Genomic DNA, 25585 nt, shown 5'->3' on the forward strand with positions numbered 1-25585 from the left:
CCTAGTCTGTAAAATATTGAAATAATAGCCAGTCACTATAGTTTGTGTATACTATGTCAAATGTTCATGTATTGAACCTTGGTTACCTGTCTCAGAGGAATTTTCCTAAGAAAGGATGAAGAGAGTTCTTGTGAGACCCTTTGATACCTCACAAGAGAGAGTTATACAAAAGGACAAGCCTGGTACCCGATCTTGTTTGATTGCCTGTCTAATTACAAGATCTTCCTCTCACATCTCCATGATCCTATCTGCCATAGGGGGGAGGGAAGCTTACCAGTGTCACTATAGTGCTATTTGAAGAGCTCCAAAACTATGAGCTCTCTTTACTTTAGGAAGTAGCCAGACTAAAATATTTTGTTACAGTAACAGAAATTGGGTTACTACAGCAGCATCTTGTATTTTCTCAGGGTGTGTGAGGGGGATTAGGAGTGGGTTGACCAGGCATGGGCGACTTCATGTCGTTTTATTCTCAGAAGCTTCTGACTTATGGCTTGGGGAGTCTGAAGAAAACGACTATTTATTGTGAAATTGAGGGAGGACAAACACCTAGGTTTTTGTTTGTTTGTTGACCTAGCATGGCATTGCATGCAGTCCAGACTGGCCTCCATCTTTTTATGGAGACAAAACTGGACTTGAACTCCTGGTTCTCCTGCTTCTGCCTCTCCAGTGCTGCCATTGCTTGTATATGCCTCCACACCAGGATAGCTTATTTCTCAAAATTAGTTTCGACTATTTAATTAAAGGAAAACATTGAAATGAATTAGGCTCAACCCTCATCCTAAATACCCTCCCACTTCAGACAAGCTCCCTGCCCTGATTTTTAAAACTTTTTATAAGATAGTAGGCTGCAAAGGTTTCTATAATCATAATAACAATGTTACCAGATACTGAGCTGCTACAATCTAGGTCTGGGTAATTTGTTTATGTGAGATATTTTATTATTATTTGTGTGTTTATTCTTATAGCACTAATCCAATACAATATGACAGTTTTTTTTTAAGACAGGTTCTTACTATGTAATTAAGGTTTGCCTGTAATTTGTAATCCTGTTTCAGTTTCCCAAGTGCTAGGATTACCCTGCCCCCTCCCATGTCTTTATAAGACAGCCTTCTAACCCTCTGTTTAGGGTCCCTCAGGCTAGATTAAGCTGCCCCCTGGCTTGCTGTATAGCCAAGAGTAGCCTTGAGTTCTTAATTCTCCTGCCTCCACCTCTCTAGTGCTTAGATTGTAGGAGTAAGTCACCACACCTAGCTTTATAAATGCATTGACTTCTTACAACGATCCTATAAAATAATTGTATTCACTACAAATATAAGATTGAATGGAAGAGAGGTGCAGGAATTGATTGAAGTCAAACAATGAATGTTAGAGCAGGCATCTGAACCAATCCTGATATCAGAGCCACCTGGGAAAGACATGAATGTCTGCACTCATGGTGCACTGTGAAGGGAGGTATTACTTCCAGTTTCTATATGAGAAGCCTAAGGTGCCTAAGTAGTCTGCTAAGCCTCACACCACTAGTAAGTGCTGGAGCCCTAGTTTGATTCTGGGCCTGTTTAGCTCTGAACACTACACTCCTGGTAGATGAACCAGCTGTCACTCTGGCTTTGAATGTAGTATCTCAGGTGGACCTCTCAAATCTAGCGCTGAAAAGTAGAAGACAAAGCTGCTCAAACCACAAGTCCATCAGAATCCTCTGGGAGGCATAAACGCCATGTTGGTAAGTCCTTTCCATGCTTTCTGTTTTAGAAAGTCTGAACTCCTGAATAAAAGCAGGGGTCCTGCCTCCCGGGGCAACTCCGAGATTTACTAGATCTGGCATGACAACCATTTTAAAGATTGGTTCAATCTTAACAACAACAAAAAATTAACTAAGGATGACATACCATGGTGATGGCTCATGTGCCATGCAAAATAATGTATAGGCACACCATGGTTACACATCTGTAACTCAAAAAAAAAAAAAAATGTAGACAAACAAACCATGCTGCGAGGACTGAAATCTCCAACTTAGTAAAAACCAGTTTGGTATTGCTGAATGGGTTTATGTTGTGTTTTTCTGCACTTGTTTCTGCATCTGTTCTTTTGAGTTTCCTCAAATGGTGATCTCTTTGTATCTCCTCCACAAGGATCGGCTCCACAGGCCTATTTAAGTGTACTTTGCTCTTCTTAGTTCAGATCTTATGCACTTGGCATGTACTGCTTTCTTATCTTATTGGAGGCTCGGGGCTGCTCACTTCTGGTCAATTGAGACAGATGAAGAGGATGTGTCTTCATTACTGTTCTGCCCCTAAGTCCCAACCCATCTGCCATCCATTGGGGTTTCCTTCTTCAAGTGTGGTTCTCAGGCCTTGCCCTGAAGATTTAACTAGGAACAGGTTAAATCTTCTCTCTCTCTCTCTCTCTCTCTCTCTCTCTCTCTCTCTCTCTCTCTCTTTCTGTTGTTGATGTGATAGCTCCCTATCTTCAAAAATGTTTTGCAATTGATTTATACATTCTGTTTTGAAACTGAGAATAGAAACAAAACAAAACAAAACAAAACAAAACAAAACAAAACAAAACAAAACAAAACAAAACAAACAGCCAACCAGCCTGGTAAAACTTCTCTTGAGAATGATCAGCTCCAGTAGTGTCAGTGATGACACCAGCGTCCTGTAGCAGGTCACTCACTGCTTTGGAGATCACACACAAAGAAGTAGTTTAAGGCATTTGCTAGTTTTTGCCCCTAAGACTGAGCATAGACTCCTGGTGCATGTGGTACTCTGTATACACATATAATTCTCAAATAAAAGTTAAAAATAATATAAGACGGAACACTTTGAAGGCACATAAATTAGTCTTGAAATCCACACCTCATAGGATTTACCAGCACTCTATTTATACTTTGTCACCGTGTTACACAAAACCCTGAACTCTCCAAAGTCAAAGGGCTGGAGCCCCTGCTGTACTGCATAAACCTGGTCACCACAGATCACCTTAGGATAGACTTCAGAAAAAAAAATTTTGTTAAATATTTAACTTTTTTTCTCACTCAATCACACCTTTAAATGCTCATTCTAACACTCATTAGAACCTGTTAAAGGTTGCCGAGCAGATAACTCACGGTATGAACCTGGGAAGTGTTAGACCATCTTATTTGGAATCAATAAACATGAGAATGTCTTGTACTCGTGTCTTCTGGCTACAGCCTTGAGATCTGTCTAGTCAAACCTTGGTGTTCTTCATGGCAGAACATACACTACTTACTGTACTGACCCCAAATGAGATTTCTCAGGGTTTTTGAGTTCTACTTATAAATAGAAGCATCAGAAGGAACACTTAACTTGGAGGTGGTCAAATAAACCAATGACTAGCAACACTTGTACGTGGCTAAATTTGTGAGGATTGGAACCACTGAGAGCAGTGGGGAAATATCAACACCCATGTGATACAAAAGAACATTTTAATTTCTAAAGAAAACATTTTATTTTATAGTTTATGTTATTATTTATTTATATTTTAAGCAGGGTCCTTGTATGTAACCCAGGCTGGCCTAGAAACAATTCTCCCGGTTCAGCTTCAGATTGTAGATGTGCCGCCAGATCCAATGTATTTTCTTACATTTTCCTTCTATGTGAAAAGAAGGAACACGTACCCTGTATGTATATCTCTTAACAGGCACTGGTATGTGAAACTCTTTGAAAGAAATTCACATTTGGCAAGGAATAGTGGTACGTACCTTTAACCCAGCCTTTAGTCACAACACTTGGGAGGCAGAGGCAGGCAAGGCTCTGTGAGTTCAAGGCTAACATGGTGTTAGTCTATATAGTGAATCCCAGGTCTGTTAGCTTGCAGGGCACCAGCCAAGGTTATATTGTGAGGCTTTCTATCTGTGCTAGATAAGCATTCTGTCAATTGAGATATCTATCCAGACCTCCTTTTATTGGTTTGTTTTTGAGTCAGAGTCTCAACACTGTAGCCCAGGCTGTTCTGGAACTCACTGTGTAGCCCAAACTCATGGTGATCATTTTGTCTCAGCGTCTGAAGTGCTGGGATTACCACACTTAGCAGAAATCTCCTTAAAGAGCCACCCACCTTTGACTCCTTCATTCCTGGCGCTCTCTTGGAGGCGCTCCTATGGAGTGACCATAGGTTACACTGGCAGATAATGAATTTCACCCCCCCCCATGTGCTACTTCTTGTAGGAACACGTTAAATATACTTTGTATTGCCTATATTACAAAATATATCGCCTTTGTCTCAGTCCCTAAAATAACAAAACAGAAACACCCCATATATAACCACTCAGTGTAAAGTGCATCTTACTCGGTGCTGTGTAGTGTGATATGTAATATGTAGTAGAACATAACGTGTCTGTGTGTATTCTCAAGGCTGGCTTTATGAACATGTGGCCCATACAGTTACATAAGACCCGATGCTGAGTTTAAGCTGTGCTGCCAACCATCTTGAAGTTCTCAGTTTTTGAACAAGGCCTCCACATTTCCATTTTGTACTGGTTCTTGCAAATTATGTAGTTTGCCTGGTATGGTGCAGTGTATAATCTTTTAGAATTATTACAACTTTCCCCCTTCATGCATTGCTTCGATTTTTAAAGAAAAAGTCCCATATAGTGTCTTTATTTTAAATGTAAATAAGCACTATAAATGCAAATAGGGTCATATTGTATCCCATTTGGCAACCTGCCTTTTCTTTTAGTGACATTTCTCCCTGTCAATTTATTCCATAGTTTTGCAGTGGCTAAAGAAGGCTCTTTTATGTAGAAAAGCCATAATTTGTCTAATCAATGTAGCAGCCTCCTACTGACGTGCCTTTGATAATTTGCTATGGCAAGGAGCATGTGCACATTAGTATGTGTCGTGTCCTTGCCTCCCTAACTCCCTAGGGTGCATTTCTAGAAGTAGAGTTGCTGTGTCAAAGGATACGGCTGTTTTAAAGTGTGAGACACTTGACCTGGTTGCCTGTCAGAAAGAGTATGCTGGGTTAGACCACTCCAGTCCACCACCAGTGCACAATCACGACTGTTGCCCTGTGCTAACTGGCTAATAACTTCAACTTCAACTCTGCCGATCTTCAACTGTCTCCTCTTTCTAATGGTCTTAGCGTGCTGGGATACCACTGATCCTCCTAACACTTTTTGCTGCTGTTGGAGTGAGTCCCTTTTAGGTAGAAATTTTGTGGGGTCTTTCCTGGTCATTTTTGTGATGCTAAGACCCAGCTTGTCTTTTTTGTTTGTTTTTGTTGGGTTCGTTTATTCTTTGTTTTTTGGGTTTTCTTGAGACAGCATTTCTCTGTGGCCCTAGCTGTCACTCTGCAGATCAGTCTTGCCTCGAACTCAGAGATCCTCTTGCCTCTGCCCCCCCCCCACCCCACTCTTCCAGTGTTGGACTTAAAAGTGTTCACCATCACCAACCCCAGCTTGTCTTTTAAGGCAAGTTTTTGTTGTTGTTGTTGTTTAAATTTCTACAGTTAACCTGGGTTCAAGGTGCTGTACGTGCTGACAGTGACCCCCAAACAGGGACCTAGCAGGCTTTTTTTTTTTTTTTTCCTGAAACACACTTTCATACAGACTAGGGTAGCCTTGATCTTAGTATGCAGGTGCAGATGACCTTGAACTCCTGATCTTGCCTTCACCTCCCGATGGTGAGATTGTTAAGTGTGTGTCACTATGTCCAGATTTCTTCTGATCTTAACAACCCAGTCATTAAAATCAACTCTAACGCTGCAATAGTTTCAGAGTTGTAAAAAGTAGAGTACGGAGAGTTCCCCTGCACCACTCCCCAGTATTCCCCACAGGACAACTTATTAGTCAGCTTTCACATCCTCACTGGCTCTGAACTCAGAATAAACTGCTTACATCCTTACTGAGCTACCTCTCTTTTAGGAATAATGTACTACAAATGCTTGAACTCATAATCATAGGAAAACAAGCATAGAATTATTGTCTGTACGTTATTTAAACTTCATCCTTTCCCCCAACTCATTGAACAAAGATGAAAAAAAAATCATATGTGGGTTAAAGCAAGGGTGTTTCCCTCCCTCTCCTCCTGACTCATATTCTGTCGGAGAAGTCATAGAATGGTGTAGAGAGAGATTCAGCTACGATGCCACAACTTCAGCTCGGCTCGATCTTTGTTTGTTTGAGTTGCTTATTTAACTTTGTATTTACATGTCTAAAACTAATCAAAAGTCGCTCTAAAAGGAAAAATAAGACCCTGAAGGTTAGAAAGGGGAATTTAACAATACACACAATAGAGATTTGTAGTAGTAAATTAAACCATGAAAATTGAAAATTCCCAAGGACTTTGTTACTTATTTTTATTTATGCATTTTCACATCGCTGAGGTTTATGGAAACACAATATCAAAGAGAGACTCCTCTCCAAGGTGCAGGGCAGACCTGAAGCACCTTTGTTCATTCATGTATTTATTTAGACAGGCTCTCATTGTAGCCCAAGCTGGCCCCAAAGAAACTATGTAGTTGAGGCTGGCCTAGATCCTTCTGCTGTCATCTCCTGAGCACAGGTATACTCTATCATGCCTGTCAAAACCGCATGTAAAGGCCCTGGACTTGTTTTTTCAGAGCCCTTCTAAAGAGATTGTCTTTATTCTTTCCCAGTAGGGGAGTAGATTTGATTATATGCAAATAAGGTTCTGACTCACTCAGAAGAGGAAAGGGAAAACTTTGTAGAAGAACCCTTCATCCCCAGCACTAGACATGAAGGCATCTGTGTACTTAGAAGTCACCACCTTTTCTCTTTGATCTTTTTTATTAAAAACCCATACTGTGTGAGGGTCATTGGTAGAGTAAATTAAAGCTGTAATTGCTAATGCGCTCTGCACAGGACCCAGGTTTGGGTGGAGCAGATTTCTGAGGCGCATTGAGCTCAACTGACCTGAGCTCTCACAACTTCACGGTGAGTTAATTAAAACAAAACAAAACAAAACAAAACAAAAAAAGGCCCGGAAGGATAGTTTACTTTCTGATCTTTCAAAAATATGGTGCTGAGCCACGTTCTTGCCCTTCTCAGGAGAACTCAACTCCTTGTCACATTCCAGTTTCTTCTTCCCTTTTTTTCTTATTTTACAAACGAAGGAAAGGGATTGTGGAGTTTGTCCAAGGCCCCAACAGCTGGTCTGCAGCAGAGCTAGGAAACAGAGGATCTCCATGGAGGCCGGCTGGCACCTGCATGCTTTAATCCCAGGGCATTTTCCAAGTGATCCATGATTTTAGTTACTCCAGGTTGGGATCTTTCACCAAGGAGAAATGATGAAAATGCAGTTAAAATTCAGTAGGAATGGATATCAGGAAAGAGTTACGGTAAAGGCAGAGTAGGGGACAAAGCCAGGAGCCAGAGCTGTCATATTTTTAGAAAATTATAGTACGTGTGGTTGTGTGTGCATGAGTGTGCACGTGCGCGAATACACACACACACATACACACACACACACACACACACACACACACACACACACACACACACACTGGAATATGTACGGAGGTAAGGGGACAATTTGCACAAGTCCATTAGTTCAAACTCTCTTTTCACTGTGTGGTCCTAGAGATTGAACTTAGGCCATTAGACTGAGCAGCAAGGCACTTATACCTCCCGAGTAATCTTGCCAGTCTCAAAGCTGTAATTAAAAAAAAAAGATTTATTTTGTTATGTGTATGAATATGTGCTGGTACCCTTCATGATCAGATCATTTCTGGTCCAATGAGATTGGAGTTTCTGAGAATTGTGAGCCCTCCTGTGGGCTCTGGGAACTGTAACTGGGCCCTGTGCAGAGCATCAAGTGCTCTTAATTGCTGAGCTAACTCTCCAGACCCAGGGCCATATATATATATATATATATATATATATATAATTCAAGGTTGATGATACTATCTGAATCAAGCTTTCTTCTTAAAGTCCAGGAAAAATAAAATTCACATAAAAAATCTAACATGAAAAAAATTTACCATGAAATTACTATAAGGAAAAAAGAATGAATTGTAAAAGAACATCCAGACAGACAATAAAGCTGTTCTAGAAAAAGTCGAGAAAGCAGCTCTAGCATACTCATTTTATTAAAAAAAAAGATGGAAAATATTAGGACAGTTACATAAGAAATGAGAAACCTAAGAATTCAAATGTGAGGTGATAGAAATAAGGAAATTTTACAAAGCAGAGCTTGACATGGGCGTTTGTGGCAGCTAATGGCATTGTTAATGAAGAAGCTGGTTTCTTTATATGGCTCGCCCTGACCCCCATCTCTATTTTACTTCTTTAAAAAAAATTATTATTGGTGGTGGTGGTGTATGTGAGCACACGTGCCACAGCATCCATGCGGAGGTCAGAGAACAGCTTAGTGAGACTGTCCTTCCATCATTACATAATGCATTAGCCGGCATTCTCTAGAGGAACAGAATCAGTGGGACGAATACATGCATACCACATATGCACATATACATTATATACATATATGCACACATACACACGCACACATGTAAAATCATAATACACAAGAAATAGTCTGTCTGTCCGATATGACCTGAAATTCGTATGACCCCTGCTTCGTTCGGTCTGAATGCTGGGCTCGCAGGTTTCCCTCACTGTGGCTGACTTTGAATTTCTTGATTTTTAAAAGTGAATTTAACCGAGGGTGAGAGACAGTGGATTTAAAACAATAAGCACTGTGGAGCAATTTTACACGTGAGACTCACTTTAAATGCAGAGCGTTCATTTTAGAATGCTGTGACTGCTTCACTGGAGAATTAAGATGAAATCTCAAGGTCTGTGTCTTCCCAATCCAGACTACGCCATATGACTACATTAAGTACATTAACTACAATTTTGTGAAAGTGGGCTAAGTATTTTTTTAGAAGCCCAAACCACAGAAGTGAATTTCACAAGTGACAGCAAGTGTTACAATATATTATAGAGACATTATGCTCATGTGGAAACATCCCAAATTTAATGGAACCATCTTTTGTAATAGCAAATACACATTACTATACATTGGAATTTCACCACTATGGGAGTATAAAGACTATGTCTAAGAAATGTATTCTGAGGGATGGAGAGAGGGCTCACTGGTTAAGAGCACACTCTGATTTGCCAGAGGACCCACATTTAGTTTCCAGCACCCACATGGTAGTTCACGACCATCTGCAACTTCAGTTCCAGGGGATGCAGAACCCTCCTCTGGCCTCTGCGGTTCCGAGGCAAGCAGGTGGTGCACATAGACACACCCAGGCAAACCACTCTTACACATAAAATAAATCTAAGATTTTATTTCTTAAAGAAAAGAATACTTTAGCAGGAGATGGTAAACTTATAACAGTCTTCTACAAGTTGTGTGCTTTTAAGAAGTTTATTTGGCTATTGTTTTCCTAATACGGAATAAGAAAATCAAGCTTGGTAAAATGTACCCAGTATATTTGATATTCATAGGTTCTACTGTGAATCCATTAAAGAGAGTAAGGCTGAACCTACCCAGCCCATAAAGCTCTTAGGGCCAGAACCCTGGGCCTGTTTGCTGTCTAACCTAAGTTCATTCTTAGAGGACTTCACCATGGCTAAATATTATCTGTGCTTTGTTTCTAAATTCCTTAAAGTTTTCTCTTTAGCTTAGGCTAAACATTTAGATGTTTATTATGAATGCTTTTTTTTGATGTGCCCTTTTGGAAAACTGAAAAAATGTAATTCTCTGTTAGAAGCAGTTCACTGTCCTGTCCAGTCTTTAAAGTGGTCTCTGATGTCACTTAGTATCAATGTGGGGGAACTGAAGAGGGGGTTGAAGAGAGACGTACCTGCTAAGACTGCAGCTTTGCTTGCTCACCTCACAGAACACTGGGCACATTAACCTTTCAGACTCAGTTGTCTCATCTATAAAGTGGTCCCTGACAATGGCAAGGGAGTCACCGAGTCATCTTACAATGCTGAGCATCACAGCATTGTAAGTGGTGGCAGGGAAGGTGTTTTGGCCTGTCTGGGACAGGATAAAACCCGAAATAATTCCCTGGATGTTGAATGTGGGCTTGTGTGTGAGTGTGTGACTTTCCACAGGTCAGGCCCATTAAAGCCTGGACTGGACAGTGAACATCGGCACTTTTAAGAATAAAAGCAATCAAACACTAGAGTCATTCCACGCAACACCCACCAGCTGCTTCTTGCAGAGTAAAGAGTTAAATTCTTTCGGTTTTACAAAAGGGCCACATCAGAAAAAGGCCCTCATAATAAACATTTAGGCTAAAGAGAAAACTTTAAGGAATTTAGAAACAAACCACAGGTAATGCCTACACAGGTCAATCCATCCATCTTCGTGAAAACGCATGGCCATAGACTGTTCAGGGTAAGCACAGTGACATTTCAACCACATTCAGAGGTTGTTTGCTCTGTTGTAGATCACCCTAGATAACATTCCTGCCCCTAGTTTTTATTCATTGTTCAGAAGCAAAAAAAGGCCAAAGTTAACAAAAAGTGAAAGTCAAAAGATGTTAAAAACTCTGAAGGAAAAATAATCAGCCAAAGGTTATTTTAATTTTTATTTTTAAATCGCATTCATTTACACGTGTGGATGAGGTTGTGCACGTGCCATGGCGCGTGTGTATGAGGGGGGTGTCAGAGGATCACTTGCAAGGCTCAGACATCTCCTTCCACATGTCTGTACCAGACATCGAACTCTGGTAGTCATGCTTGAAAATAAGTACCTTTAACCAATGGCCCATCCAATTGGCCCTATTGTAATAATGAAAAAATAGTTTTTTTTCCCTCTGAGTGTGTACACCTATGTGTATGTTCCTGTGTGCACAAATGAGTTCGTCTGTACAGGTACATGCATATATGGTTAGTATGTGTTGAATGTTTTATGTGTCTATGCTTATGTGATTATGTGGGTGCAGACACTTGATGTGGGCATATGGAGTCCAGAGGACAGCATCTTGCCCTTCTGTTATCACACTTCACCTCATTTTTTGAGACAGGGTCTCTCCTTTGCCCGGTGCTCTTCTATTGTAGACTCTGGCCAGCAAGTCCTCCCCCCCCCAGCTCTCCTGCCTTTGCCTTTTGGTGCTGGGATTATAGTTATGTGCCTCCACATCAGGCTTTGTACATGGTGTTATGCAGGGTACCCACAGACCAGCAGAGACCATTAGGAGTCCTACTTGTATGCAAAAGCAAAGAGTCTTTATTTAAACTCGAGTTTGGCCCCTCTGACCTCTCCAGCACAGTGAACAGTGTGGAAGGTGCTGAGCTGGTAGGAGCCTTGCTTATTAGCAGGATGAAGAACTTTCCAACTTGGCAGTTAGATGATTGGTTGACATTTGCTTGGTGTCCTTCTATTGGCTAGTAATGATTTCAACTTGGTATGAACAATGGTTGCTAGCTTAATCTAGTTTAGACATTAGTTACTTTGCCTTTAAGAACTGATTGGTTGTTGCTAGGAGTGGAGTGGCTATTCGCCAATGGGAATTGTGATTGTTACCAGGGTGACATGGCTCCTGGAACAAGTTGAGGTTTTTCCAATAGCTGAGTTCATTCGGAGGGCAAGTTGATCATAAAATGGAGTCTGAAAGCAAAATGGAGTTTGTAATGTTAAGCTGGACACTTCACATGGTACTGGTAGTCCAAATTCAGGCCCTCATGTTTGCACAGAGCAACATACTTTACCCACCGAACCATTTTTCTAGCCCTAGTAAATTGTTTTAAAACCCTACATAGCTTATTCCTTTTCTTTGAACCAACATGGAGCTGAAGGAGAGAAAACATAAGCCACATTTTTTATGACTGTGTAAGTCTGAGGTCCTGATTTGAACATCAAAGCAACTTTCGATGTGAAGTTTGAAGGCCTATTTTGACATACTTCATGAAGGAGGATAATATAGGTGACCTAGGGCCCTTTGTTCCTTACCATTCAGTAGGTTATTGACCAATGCAGCAGAACCATAGCACCCTCAGATAGCATTATCAATGTACCTAAGTCTCATGTCCAGGTGATTTGGATCTAAGGCAGTAAATGCATGTCCATTGTTTATCAACTTAATTTTACTACACGTCTTCATTTCTTCCTAACCACATAGATTTTTTTCCCTATCGTTTTCTTTTTATTACATTTGCACCACTCATGATATTCATTGGAGCTTGGAGCTTAAGAAAAAAAGATACAGTCTAACCAAATTCAATTTAGCCCTCGCTTTGTTTCTTGTTATATTTCTTGCTTTTTGTGCTCTAACAAAATGTCACCTGGGTGAGATCAAACTTTTGATGAAGCAGAGACAGGGATTTTGACGCGTTTGGTTTATTTTTGGTACCGTGGTACTGGGAACACACAGAATTAACTTGTTCCTGTTGAGCAGAGAGAGCTTCAGCCTTGCTTTTATGGAATAGAATTTTGAAGTAAGACTAGAACCACGCTCTGTGGGACTGTGTGGGCAGGCCCAAACACAGAATGGCCAGCCTATCATTCTCTAAACAGACCAGGCTGGCTTCCAACTCACAGAGCTCCGTCTGCTTCTGCCTCCTGAGGGCTGGGATTAAAGGTGTGTACCACCACACAGGGATCATCAAACTCAGTTTTGGTCTTTTAATTTTTATGTGTATGGGTGTTTTGCTCACATGGGTGCCAGTGCACTACATGCATGTCTAGACCTGAGGAAGCCAGAAACAAGGCATAGGAGCTCCTGGAAATGGAGTTACAGACAGTTGTGAGCAACCATATGGGTGCTGGCAATCCGTTGGTCCTTAGGAAGAAAGGCAAGCACTCTTACAACTGGGCTATATCTTCAGCCTCTTAAGGGAGACAGACAGACAGACAGACAGACAGACAGGCAGGCAGGCAGGCAGGCAAACAAACCGCTGCAATCTGGTCCATGTCTTTAACCCTGGTGCTGGGGAGGCTAAAGCTGAGTTTTCTCTGAGTTCAAGATCAGCCTGAGCTACAGAGTATGACTGCCTCAAGCCCTCCCCTCCCTGAGGGTGAGAGAAACACCTGAAATACGGGTAAATTTAACACACAGCGCCAACCCCCCCATAGGAGCTGGAGGACGGGGAGGAGCATTGTGAGATGCTGTCTCTGGACAGGACATGAACTCACTGTAGCTGTGGTCACCTCCACAGGATCAAGCCAGCAAGCTCTCTCAACATTCCAGCAGCCAATCCAACTAGATAGGATTAAAAATAAAAAGACTTAAACCAAAGACGTTGGGCTAAGAGCCTTGGCAAGGAGCCACGTGACATTTGTTTCCTCAGAGCCATTGCTGATGTTGCTAACACCTAAACTGAAAACGATCCAAGGCTTAGAAATGATTTTGCAATACAACTTATGAGTCCCCTGTTGTGGGTTCCTGACTAGGTACTGTGCAGGATACAGTTTAACCACACTAAATAAACAATGAGTGGAACCTGTTCAGAGATTCAAAACTTTCATTTCCACTGGCAGGTTATGGGATATTTCTTTTCCCTCTATGTCATAAAAATAAATAAATTTATTTGTTTATTATTTGTGAGACTAAATATGGCTCAGTGGTTAAAAGAATTCGCTGCTTTTCTGGAGGGCCCAGGTTCAGTTTCTAGCGTCCAGATGGTTGAAAACCATCTGTAACTCCAATTACAGGGCGTATAATATTCTTTTCTAGCCTCTAAGGGCACTGCATGTGAGTTATGCAAATGAACATAAGGTGAAAATAAATCTTTAAGTGATTGTTTAAGGTCACTGTCTTTGTTTTAGTATGATTTCTTAACAAAACACATTTTATTTAGATAAACCTGTTACATATTTAATATTTATTTGAATATATTTATCTTTGAATTCATTTCTTTCTGTTTTTGTTTTGTTTTTTTTTTTTAAGAAATCACTTACCTTTTCATGTTCAATAACTGCTTGTCTGAAGTCTGGCTACTATATTTTCAAAAATCACAGCAAATATACTTTCCCTATATAGTTTGCTTCATTAAGTTGCTCTCTTAGAACCTAGGATATTTTCTGTAAACTTTTTTTAATGTTGCAGACTATGTTGGGTTATGTTTCGATGGCTTGTAATCCAACACTTCATTAATGTGGTCTGAATAGTTTTTCTATTCACTCACCTTAACACTTACCTGTACTTAACCTTACCTGTACTGAGTTCACTTTTTTAAAATTTATTTTTGTGTATATTTAGAACCACTACTGATATAACTGCTCTTTTTTCACACAAAAACTTTTTTTTTTCAATTTTAGAACTTCATTCCTTTTATTGAAAATAGATTCTTTCCCCATACAATATAACCTAATTATACTCTCCCCTCCCTCTACTCCTCCCAGTTCCTCCCTCACTCCACTCCCCTAGAGCTCCAGTCCTTTTCTGTCTCTCATTAGAAACAACAGGTTTCCAAGAGATAACCAAACATGACCAATATATATATATATATATATATATATATATATATATATATATATATATATATAAAACAAGATGAAGCAAACACTGTTAAATCACAGTTGGATGTGGCAAGCCAACAGGAGGAAAGGGCTCCCAAGAGCAGGCACAAGAGTCAGAGATCCACTTGTTCTCATGTCAGGAGTTTTATAGAAATATTAAGCTAATAGCTGTAACACATATGCAGGGGACCTGGGCAGACCTGCGTAGGCTTCATGTAGACCATGCTGCTTCAGTCTCTGCCCTCACACGTGCCTTGCTTAGTTGACTCAGAGAGCTTGTCATCCTGGTGTCCTCCATCCCCTCTGACTCTTAGAATCTTTCTTCCTCCTCTTCTGAGGGGTTCCTTGAGCTCTGAGGGGAGAAATTTGATAGAGACATCCAGGTTTGATTGTCTACCCAGGTAATGTCTGGCTGTGGGTCTCTGCATCTGTTTCCACCTGCTGCTGGAGGAAGTCTCTCTGATGACTGCATAAAACATTGTTCTATGGATACAGCAGCATATTATTAGAAGTCCTTTCATTGGTAACGTTTTTTCTTAGACCAGTCCTGTTTGGTTTTAACTGTAGGGCTTTGGGCTACCTAGTCTCTGGTTCTTGGTTTTCCAAGCAGTGTCTATTATGCGTTATTTCTGTGCAATGAGCCTTCAAGTCAAATCAGACATCCGTTGGCTTCTCTTGCAAGTTCTAGGCCATCAATGCTCTAGCAGGGCAGATTGTAGGTCAAAGATTTTGTGGCTGGGTTGGATTCCACATTTCTCTTTTGGTAGCTGGCAGAGTGCCTTCCCTTACCAAAGAGACTAGAACACATGAGTGAAGGCTTTACGAGACACCACCTCTACTTCTCTATGTGCAATGAGTTGTGTGGGTGTTTTCCTTAGGAATGCGTCCCCACCACCACTGTTGGTTTGTGGAGAGCAACCCTTTGTCTTAGCATCATCCAGGGTTGTTTGGGGGTTTTCATGGGACTCTCTTGGCTGAGAACTCAAATGAAAGCAACCCAGTCCCACTGCAGAATATGGCCAGTTGAGACTCTGTATCTTTCATTACTAGGAGTCCTCATTAGGATCACCTTCCTAGAATCCAGGAAGTTTCTACTGCACTAAGTTTACACACACACACACACACACACACACACACACACACACCCAAAGCCCCCTATTTCCAGCTGTCTCTCCCTGAACTTTCTCCCTCCATCCTGTCTTCCATGCCACTTAAACCTGGTACCCTAACTCAGGTCTCCACTGACCCCCAGTCTGCCCATAAAATATATTTTATTTCCCCTTCCAGGGAGACCCATGGCCACCCCCAACACCTCCTCCTTATCTAACCTCTCTGAATGTATGGCTTGTAGGTTATCATTTACTTACTGACTACTAACCACTTATAGGTGAATATATACTATATCTTTCTGGTTTGGGTTACCTCACTCAGTGTGTCCCATTCATTTGCCTGCAAATTTCATGATGTTATTCTTTTAAACAGTTGAGTAATACTCCATTGTGTAAATGTACCACATATTCTTTATTTTCATTCTTCTGTTTTTTAAAAATTAGATTTATTTTATTTTGTGTATATGAGATTTTTTTTTTGCCTGCAAATATGTCTGTGCACCATATACATACACCTTGTGCCTGAAGGAGTTCTGAGCTTTCATGTGGATACTGGGATCAAATCCAGATCCTTTGCAAGAAAAACAAGTGCTCTTAAGCACTGAGCCAACTCTCCAGTCCATTCATTCCTCTGTTGAAGGACACCTAGGTTCTTTCCATGTTTTCCACCTTTAGCCATTCTCTGACAGGTGTAAGACAGAATCTCAAAGTAATTTTGATTTGCATTTCACTGATGACTAAGGATACTGAACATTTCCTTAATGTTCTCAGCCATTTGAGATTCCTCTATTGAAAATTTGCTGTTTAGATCTGTACCCCATTTTCAATTGGAGTATCTAGTGTATTTTTTTTTTTTTTGATATTTAGTTTTTTGAGTTTTTTATACACTTTGGGTATTAGTCATCTATAAGATGTGGAGTTAGTAAAAATCTTTTCCTATTCTGTAGGCTGTCATTTTGTCCTCTTGGCAGAATCCTTTGCCTTACAAAAGCTTTTCAGTTTCATGAAGTTCCATTTATTAATAGTGCCTGTGCTATCAGCATTATGTTCAGGAAGTCATTGCCTGTGCCCATGCATTTAAGGCTATTTCCTGATTTCTCTTCTATTAGGATCAATGCATCTGATTTTCTGTTGATGTCTTTGATCCAGTAAAAATTGAGTTTTGTGCAGTTTAATAAGTATAGATTTATTTGGATTCTTCTAACTGCAGACATTCAATTTGACCAGCATCGTTTGCTGAAGATAATGTCTTCTTTTACCTAGTGTGTATTTCTCATTTTGTTTGTTTGTTTGTTTGTTTGTTTTTGTTTTAAAAAATCAGGTGTCTCCTGTCTTAGTGTTTCATTGCTGTGAAAAAACACCATGACCAGGGCAATTCTTATAAAGGCAAACATTTAATTGGGGCTGGCTTACAGTTTCTGAGGTTTAGTCCATTATCATCAGAGCAGGAAGCATGGCAGTGTACAGGCAGACATGATGCTGGAAGAGCCAAGAGAAATCCGCCTGCCTCTGTCTCCCAAGTGCTGGGACTAAAGGCATGTGCCACCACGCCCTGCTCTTGTGTTTTCTTTATTGTTTTCTTGGATTTTGTTAAGGGATTCATACATTTCCTTTTCGAGTACCTTTATTATCTTCCTACAGTTTGGTTAAGATCTTTTTTTTGTACTTCAGCTCTGTTGGCATTTTCAGGACCTACTACTACAGTAGGATAGCTTGGCTCTAGTGGGGACATATTGCCCAGGCTGTTTGGGGGATGCTTTTATGCTGGTCTCTAGGCATTTGGGTTTGGGATGACTATAGGTCTAGGTGATAATTTCAGGCTTTGTCTTGGTTGGGTGGGTGTTTTGTTCCTTGGTTTCTGTTTCTTTTCTGGACTCTCAGAGTGTGAATGCTATGTGTCGCCTGTTTTCTGGCCCACTCAGCTAGAGTATACACGGGGAATGCCTGTTGATGTTGGAGGTGGGGTATTGGGATGAGTTGGGGGAGAAGGTCTTTGTGATCCCTGGGGATGGGGGTAGAGAGGAAACGGAGACCATAGCAGTTCTTTTTTTTTTTTTTTCTTTTATGCTACAGAACTGGAGATTTGTCTGTAGGGACTGGATCTCAGGAGCAGTAGGAGAGTTGTGAGTCTGCCTTTAGCCTCCTCAGTGCCCTGAGAGGAGCAGCCCTGGGGTCAGCAGGGTAATGCCTGCTGGAGTTGGGGGCTGGGCTACAGCAATCAAGCGGAGGGAGGGAAGTTAGGAAGGAATGGTCTGTGGGAGCCACAGGAGATGTGGATGGAGTTGGGTGCAGCTGATGTTCTCTGGTAGGCTGAAGAGGAAACTGGAGGACTGGCTTTGGAAGGCAGGAGTGGCTAGTGGGCGTCCTCAGCTAGCTTACCTGTGTCCCTCTTCTGTGTAGCTGGTGCTCATAGTAAATGCCTGTTGGTGTTGGAGGCTGGGATGGGTTGGGGAAGAAGATCTTGACGCTCCATTAGGGATGGGGTCAGCGAGGAAAGGGAGAGCCCAGTGGGCTGATCCAACTGCTCTTTAGGAGGCAGACAATAAACTTTCATTTCTTCCTTTTTTTATTTACCTATTTTTATTGTAGGCACATTGGTATGTTTTCGCCTGCACATATGTCTGTGTGAGGTTGTCAGATCTTGGAGTTACATACAGTCGTGACCTGCCATGTGGGTGTGTTGGGAATTGAACCAGGGACCTCTGGAAGAACAGCCGATACGCCTAACCGCTGAGCCACCTCTCCAGCCCCTAAACTCTCATTTCTTTATCCAGCAAACACTCACTGTGTGTCCACTACAAGTCAAAGATGGCTGAGACGAAGTGTCCTCATTACCAGCCTTACAAAGGCTGGTACAATCAGCCCTTGACCTTGAGCTCATTACCAGCCAACATGAAAAGAGGAAAACACCCATACACAGCAAGATTATGAGGCGTTAACACAGAAGATGCACCTGAAGTCTGAACAGCCCATGATGGTGTGAAACAGTGCGATGGAAACACTGGCAGACTACGTTTTGTTCTTGTTTTTCTATGGTTGTCTTCTATCCTCAGCTAGGTGGACTAGAGTTCAGAAATGCTTTCTTTGGTCTCTTGTGGCTTTAATTTGTGTTGCACAAACTCTTAAGCAGCCGTTTTTCCTTAATCCCAAAGGTTTTCCTTTCTGGGAGCCAGTACATTCGTGGTGAAGAATGTCCCACGAGGAATGCTCGATCTGCTGAATATTGACTTGCTGTAACTGATTATGGGAAACTTGGCCAATAGAAGTAGAACCCTGAGTGTTTCTGTTCAGTTACCAGTGGTAGGGAACACCTAAAGGTTGGTCTGTAGCACCCCAGCCAGCCTGTTTCTGTAGCAAAGTTCTTACCACCATAGCACACAATGGCAGGCTTTCCATAGAACCCAGGATGTGTGAATCCATGGCTACCCAATTACTTGGTTCCCTTTTTTATTATTACCACCATGACCAGGAGAGGGGAATATCTCTCATGGTTTAACTGAAGCCTCTTGGATTTCTCAAATACGTTCCTTTCTACTTTTTCCTTCATTTGTAAGTGGTGATTCTCTCCACCCAATTATACATCCCAGAAGCCTCTTTGGGGTGTCTTTCTGGATGACAGCAACCTTTTCACTGGCTCCTTCAAATCTGCTCTTCACTTGTCCCAATTCACTCACCAGTAGCTATAGAAGTGACAGTTTGAAAGGAATGCGGCATTGTGTCATTTCTCTGCTTAAAAGCTTTGAGAAGCTTCTTAGTGCTCTTCAGGTACAAATTTAAAACTCCTTGACTTGTCAGGCATGATGCCTCAGCCTCCTAGGTACCTTTAATCCAGCACTTGGGAGGCTGAGGCAGGCTGAACATCTCTGAGGTAAAGGCAAGTCTGCTCTACAAAGAGTTGAAGGCCTGCCAGGCTACATAGTCTCTCTCTCTCTCTCTCTCTCTCTCTCTCTCTCTCTCTCTCTCTCTCTCTCTCACACACACACACACACACACACACACACATACACACACACGTATGTGTGTGTATGTATGTATAGTATGTACATATACAGACTTGCGTTTCCAGGACCCGCATAACTGTTACTGTTGTTTTGAACTCTTGCTTTCCATACTCCAACCTTTAATGCACCTCGAATTCTTTCCCACAGAGTTTCTGCATTATTTCCCCAGCGAGCTTATGCTTCCCCCCAAAATTAGTGGGAACCTCTCCCTTCAGTTCTTAGCTCAAGTGTCACTATCCTTTAAATCACTATTTGTGGGCTGGATTGAATTTGTCTATTACATTTCCCCCAAAGTGCCTACTCTCTTCGTATCTTTATAGCACCCGCCATGAAAATATATATATATATACATATATATATATATAATATCATACTTATTATTTTTCTGTGTGTGCACGCATATTGGTGCACTCATACTGTGCACACATGTGGATGCCAAACAACAACTTGTGGGAATCTATTCTTTCCTTCCACAGTGTGGGTCCAAAGGATTGAGCTCAGGTCATCAGACTTGGTAGCAGATGCCTATACTCTCCTAACCCCTTGAGGTTTATTTTACTTTTTGTCAATTTAGGTCAGAAAAGAGCACGGGAACCTTTGGAGCTGGCGTTACAGGTGCTTGTGAGCTGCCCAAGATGGGTGCTGAGCATCAAGCGCTGGTCCTCTGCAAGAGTATGAGGTGCTCTTAAATGGCTGAGGCATCTTTCCAGCCTTTGGTTTTCTTTTAAAGCAGAGTCTATTTTATCTGGCCTTCTACTGGAAGTTCTTTGAACTGAGAGAAGAGGAAACAAGTACCCATTTCCGTTGTCGTGGGGCTATTAAGCATGTTTTCCTGTGCAGAACTCCATGGGCAGCAGGACCTGACACCCCTGAAGGAAGGTGATGTCACCAAAACAGTTGCATATTTCCAGCTCTTACTTCCTTGCCAGTGATGCTTGGTATTCACAGTGATCAGTCTGACACGCCACTACACAGGAACATATTTCTAGGGCTAGAGAGATGGCATTGTGATTAAAGTGCTTACCATACAAGCATCAAAAGTGAGAGCCAGATTTGGGCTTCTCAGAACCTAATGTAATCCCAGCTCTGGACAGAAGGCAGAAGTTGGTGACTGGATCCCTGGAGCAGATAGGTTACCCAGACTAGTTATACCAGAAAGCTCTGGGTTCAGACGAGAGACCTGTGTCAATGAATAAGGACCATCAAGGAAACATCCAACCTCAAGCCTATATACAGGCACACACATGTATGTCTTCATGCATGTAAACATGTGTACATGCAGGCACACATCACACAGACACACACAGACACACACAGACACACAGACACACACACACACACACACACACACGCACACACGTGAAAAAAATACCTTCAGGAAGAAAGAAAGATTGTTTCTATTAAAAAAAACTAGGCTTCCCAGCCAGGCTATGGTGACACACACCTTTAATCCCAGCACTTGGGAGGTAGAGGCAAGAGAATCTCTGAATTTGAGACCAGCCTGGTCTACAGAGTGAGTTCAGGGAGCCTCTGCCTTTAGAGCTCCGGAAATAAAGCCTCTTTTTTCTTTTCTCTTCTCTTCTTTTCTCTTCTTTTCTCTCCTTTTCTCTCCTTTCCTCTTCTTTTCTTTTCTCTTCTCTTCTCTTCTCTTCTCTTCTCTTCTCTTCTCTTCTCTTCTCTTCTCTTTTCCTTTCCTTTCCTTTCCTTTCCTTTCCTTTCCTTTCCTTTCCTTTCCTTTCCTTTCCTTGCCCTTGCCCTTGCCCTTGCCCTTGCCCTTGCCCTTTGCCCTTCCCTTCTCTTCCCTTCCCTTCCCTTCCCTTCTCTTCTCTTTTCTTTCCTTTTTTCCCTTTTCTTTTTAAATATAGTTCACCTCAACTTAGACCAGTCATGCTTCAGACACCACAGAGGACAGCCCTACACAGAGAAACCCTGTCTTGAACCCTCTCCCCCCAAAACTCCAACAACAAAAACAACAGCAACCAACCCCCCCCTCCCCAAATGGGCATGCATTTGAGCATAGCACTGGAGATGCAGAGGCAGAGGCAGAGGGCAGAGGGCAGAGGGCAGAAGGCAGAAGGCAGAGGCAAGAGAGGCTGAGGCAAGAGAGGCAGAGGGCAGAAGGCAGAGGGCAGAAGGCAGAGGCAGAGAGGCAGAGGCAGAGAGGCAGAGGGCAGAGAGGCAGAGGCAGAGAGGCAGAGGCAGAGAGGCAGAGGCAGAGAGGCAGAGGCAGATCTCTGTGAGTTTGATGTCTCCTTGGTCAACATAGTGAGTTCCAGGTCAGTCAAGGCTATATAGTGAGGCTTTGTCTAAAAAGAAAAGAAGAAAAACTGGAAATTTTTGTTATTTTTCTCTCTTCCAGACTGTTTGAAAAATAATAACTAAATTAACCATTATATGAGTTGGGCATGATGGTACAGACTTACAATCCCAACACTGAGGATAGAGGTATGAAGGTCATAGGGAAGCTGCAAAGTAAGACCTTGCATCAAAAATGAATGAATGAATGAATACACACATACACACACACACATACATACATACATACATACATACATGCATGCAACAAAATGGTCCTGATACAGAGAGTTTGGGCACTTCTGGGACATCTTTATCTAACTTTTAATCCTAACCTAGTGTCTTCCTGTGTCCTCCTTGTCTTTTTAAGCTTGGGTAATCTCTTTCATCTGAGAGTGTGGGAACATGCAACCTGCCCTACTTGTTTACAACAGAGAAAAGAGGAAGTACTTGTTCGCATGTGTGTGATTGTGTAAGCTAAGCTTCCAATTTCTGCCTTGATGAGAGATGCTAAGTTTAGAGAAACAGCCTATGATGCTGTGTGCTGTCCTGTGGAGTCATGTGACCAGATGACTGAATGATGCTGCCTGCCTCTGCAGTGCTGAGATTAAAGGCTTGCTTACATATGTATGTATGTATGTATGTATGTATGTATGTATTTTTAATACAGTGCCCTTTAGTTTAGACTAACCATCCTTCAGATGCTCCGTAAACATATGTGGCTGGTAAGTTAACATATCAGACAGTTGTATGAGCGTGTGAGCATGTTAAAGAAGACACACAGCCATCCACACACAGGAGTTTACTGGGGGTGGCTTGAGCTTCCTATCTTAAAAAATACTTTATTTATTTATTTATTTATTTATTTAATCTCTCTCTCTCTCTCTCTCTCTCTCTCCATGCACATACTTATCATAGGCTTGGATCCCGTGGTTGTAAGCTACACCTGGGTGCTGTGAACCTAACTCTGGGGCTCTAGAAAAGCAGCAGGGACTCTTTGTGAGCCATCTCTCTATTCTCTAGCTCAAGCTTTCTACACTGAAAGCGGATGTCAGCAGCTAGAGAGGTGACTCAGTGGTTGAGGCTCTTACTGCTTTTTTCAGAGGACCCAAGTTATAGTAGTGGTTCCCAGCAGCCACATCAGCTGTCTCATAACCGTCTGTAACTTCGGTTCCAGGAGGTCCAAAGCCCCTGGCTTACAAGGACACCTGTACTCATGTGCACACACCCACACGCAAACACATACCAACACATAATTAAAAATAGTAAAATACATCATCACCATCACCATCACCACCACCATCATCATCATCATCCTTAGTTTTTGAGATAGGGTCCATCTGTGTGGTCCTGGTTGTCCTAGAACTCAGTATGAAGACCTGGTTGGCCTTGACCTTACAGAGTTGCTCCTATCTCTGTCTCTTGAGTGCCGGGACTAACGGTGTGTGCTGCCAGGCCCATGTAAAAAATATCTTTTTCTAAAAACAAAACAAAACAAAACAAAACAAATGCAAAACCAGGCCTAGCTGCGCGTGCATGCCAGCACTCAGGAAGCAGAGTCAGGAGGATCACTGTGCGCTTAAGGCCAGACTGTCCTGCGTTGTAAGGTCAGTGGACAACCAGTCTAGACAGACTGGTTGCATTTCAGTTTGCATTTCAGTGAGAAACTTTGCAGCAAAAAAAACAAAAAAAAAAAAAAAAAAAAAAAAAAAAAAAAAAAAAAAAAAAAAAAAAGGCAGGGAGGGGGGGAGGGCGCATCACTGTTTCTCTCTTGCTTGTGCTNAGGAAGCAGAGTCAGGAGGATCACTGTGCGCTTAAGGCCAGACTGTCCTGCGTTGTAAGGTCAGTGGACAACCAGTCTAGACAGACTGGTTGCATCTACGAAATCATCCAAGCCAAGAGGAGCCTAGAGAGATAAAAAAAAAAAAAAAAAAAAAAAAAAAAAAAAAAAAAAAAAAAAAACAAAAACAAAACAAGGCAGAGAGTGGATGAGGGCGCATCACTGTTTCTCTCTTGCTTGTGCTATTGTTTTGGAGAAATCACATCTACCGGACACACACGTCATGCTCACATAGGTGCAGAATGCTCAGCCAATATCCCATTTTGGTGGAACTTTTGGAGAGATTTGTAAGGCAGAGTAGGGTCCTCGCACTCGACTGTGAGGCGAGACCTACCAGGCTGTGCCCCACTTGCTGACGATTTTCATCACAGCCTGCTATAGGTGCTCTTGTTCGGGACAGGTTCTCTTAACGGTGCTCATTCATATTGTTTAATGAGCCAAGTGGAAAATTCTTACACTGATTCAATAAAGTATTCCTTTCAGAAAATTCCGTTTTAAAGGCCTGTGAGGGGAAACGAAAGGCCTTGACCCGGGCCTGTGTAAGCCACTTCCTCAGAAGGAGACTGCGCAGCCAGTCACGGGGCCCTCAGTGTTTCCCAGTGCTGTGCAGATTCGCAGCCTCACTTCCTTCTTGACAGAAGAGACCCAGGCTGCTGCTGCCGTCCTCATTTAGTGAGAAGCTTGGGCGTGTCTGTTTTATGTTCTAAGTATGTTTTCAATATCTGTAACTTTAAAACTAATCTTTTCAAAAGGCCCACAGACCCAGACAAGGCACTCAGAGGCAGCCCAGACTACAAACATCCACGTGCCGACAGGGGCCGCGAACATCAATACAGACCCGGGAAATGGCAGAATCTCAGCCCCAGAGGTGGCCCTCAGCAACAGTTCTAACCCAGACATCACCATGGCTTCAGGTGGCAATGCAGGCCACTCACCTGGTCCTGCCCTGTAGCATCTGCAGTTGTGACTCGCCACAGTGTACTCACAGCTCTGCTAGTTTATTGTACCCACCTCTCCATCATGCATTTATTCATTGGAGACAAGGCTGCCACCTGAGCTGTGAAGGTGGAGGCCTCAAAAACTAATTTTAAGGGTAAAAATGTCATACAAATTGTTCTCTGACCTCTATCTCTCACTAATAAGTTTTCTTCTCCAACCTTAGCATTAATTACCTAGGTTTTTTTGTTTGGTTGATTTGGGGAGGAGGGGGCGAGGATTTTAAGACAGAAACTTGTGTAGTCCAAGTTGTTCCTGAACTCGATGTGTAGCTAAGGATAACCATGAATTCCTGAGCTTCCTGTCTCTCTCTACCAGATAAAAACTGGGCTTACAGCTGAGCACTATCAAGCACGGCTTAAGCTTTGTTATTTTATTTTAAATGTGTCTGTTTATTTTATGTTTTGGGCCAGTCTCACTGTATAATCCTGGCTGGCCTAGCATCACTATGTAGACCAAGCTGGCCTATTAACAGTGCTCAGTAACCATGTGTATACCACCACACCCAGCTAGCACCAGGGACCATTTGGAATGTCACCAGTTCACATCTTAGGACACCTGGCCTCCGTTCACTGGGGAACCCTAATGTTTGTCCATTCCTCTCTGTTCCCACAGTCATAACTTATTTTGGGCTCTCGTTACTTCTCGTTCAGCCTTTGCATCAGCCTGCCTTAGGTTTCTATTGCTGTCATAAAAAACATCAGAACTGACCACAATTTGAGGAGGAAAAGGTTTATTTCATTTTATAGCTACACATTACAATCCATCACTGAAGGAAGTCGGGTCCACTCAACCTGCTTTTGTACTCTACCCTATTCAGGTAGTACTATCCACGTCAGTCACTGAGCAAGAAAACGTACCATAGACTTGCCCGCCAGCCAATCTGGTGAGAGAATTTTCCCAATTGACGTCTCTTCTTCCCAGACTCTAGCTCGTGTTGGGATA

At 42.1% G+C, this 25585-nt stretch overlaps 1 long non-coding RNA gene across 1 annotated transcript; it reads left to right on the top strand.

The window, feature by feature from the left end:
- The first annotated feature begins 1513 nt into the window (after positions 1 to 1513).
- Positions 1514 to 24759, top strand: LOC110290612. Its single transcript, XR_002377470.1, has 3 exons — positions 1514 to 1720; positions 18283 to 18485; positions 24397 to 24759. It is a non-coding gene; the product is annotated as an uncharacterized LOC110290612 (long non-coding RNA).
- Positions 24760 to 25585: the final 826 nt, after the last annotated feature.

Source organism: Mus caroli, chromosome 3, assembly GCF_900094665.2.
Source record: "Mus caroli chromosome 3, CAROLI_EIJ_v1.1, whole genome shotgun sequence".
In the NCBI taxonomy this organism is placed as follows: domain Eukaryota; kingdom Metazoa; phylum Chordata; class Mammalia; order Rodentia; family Muridae; genus Mus; species Mus caroli.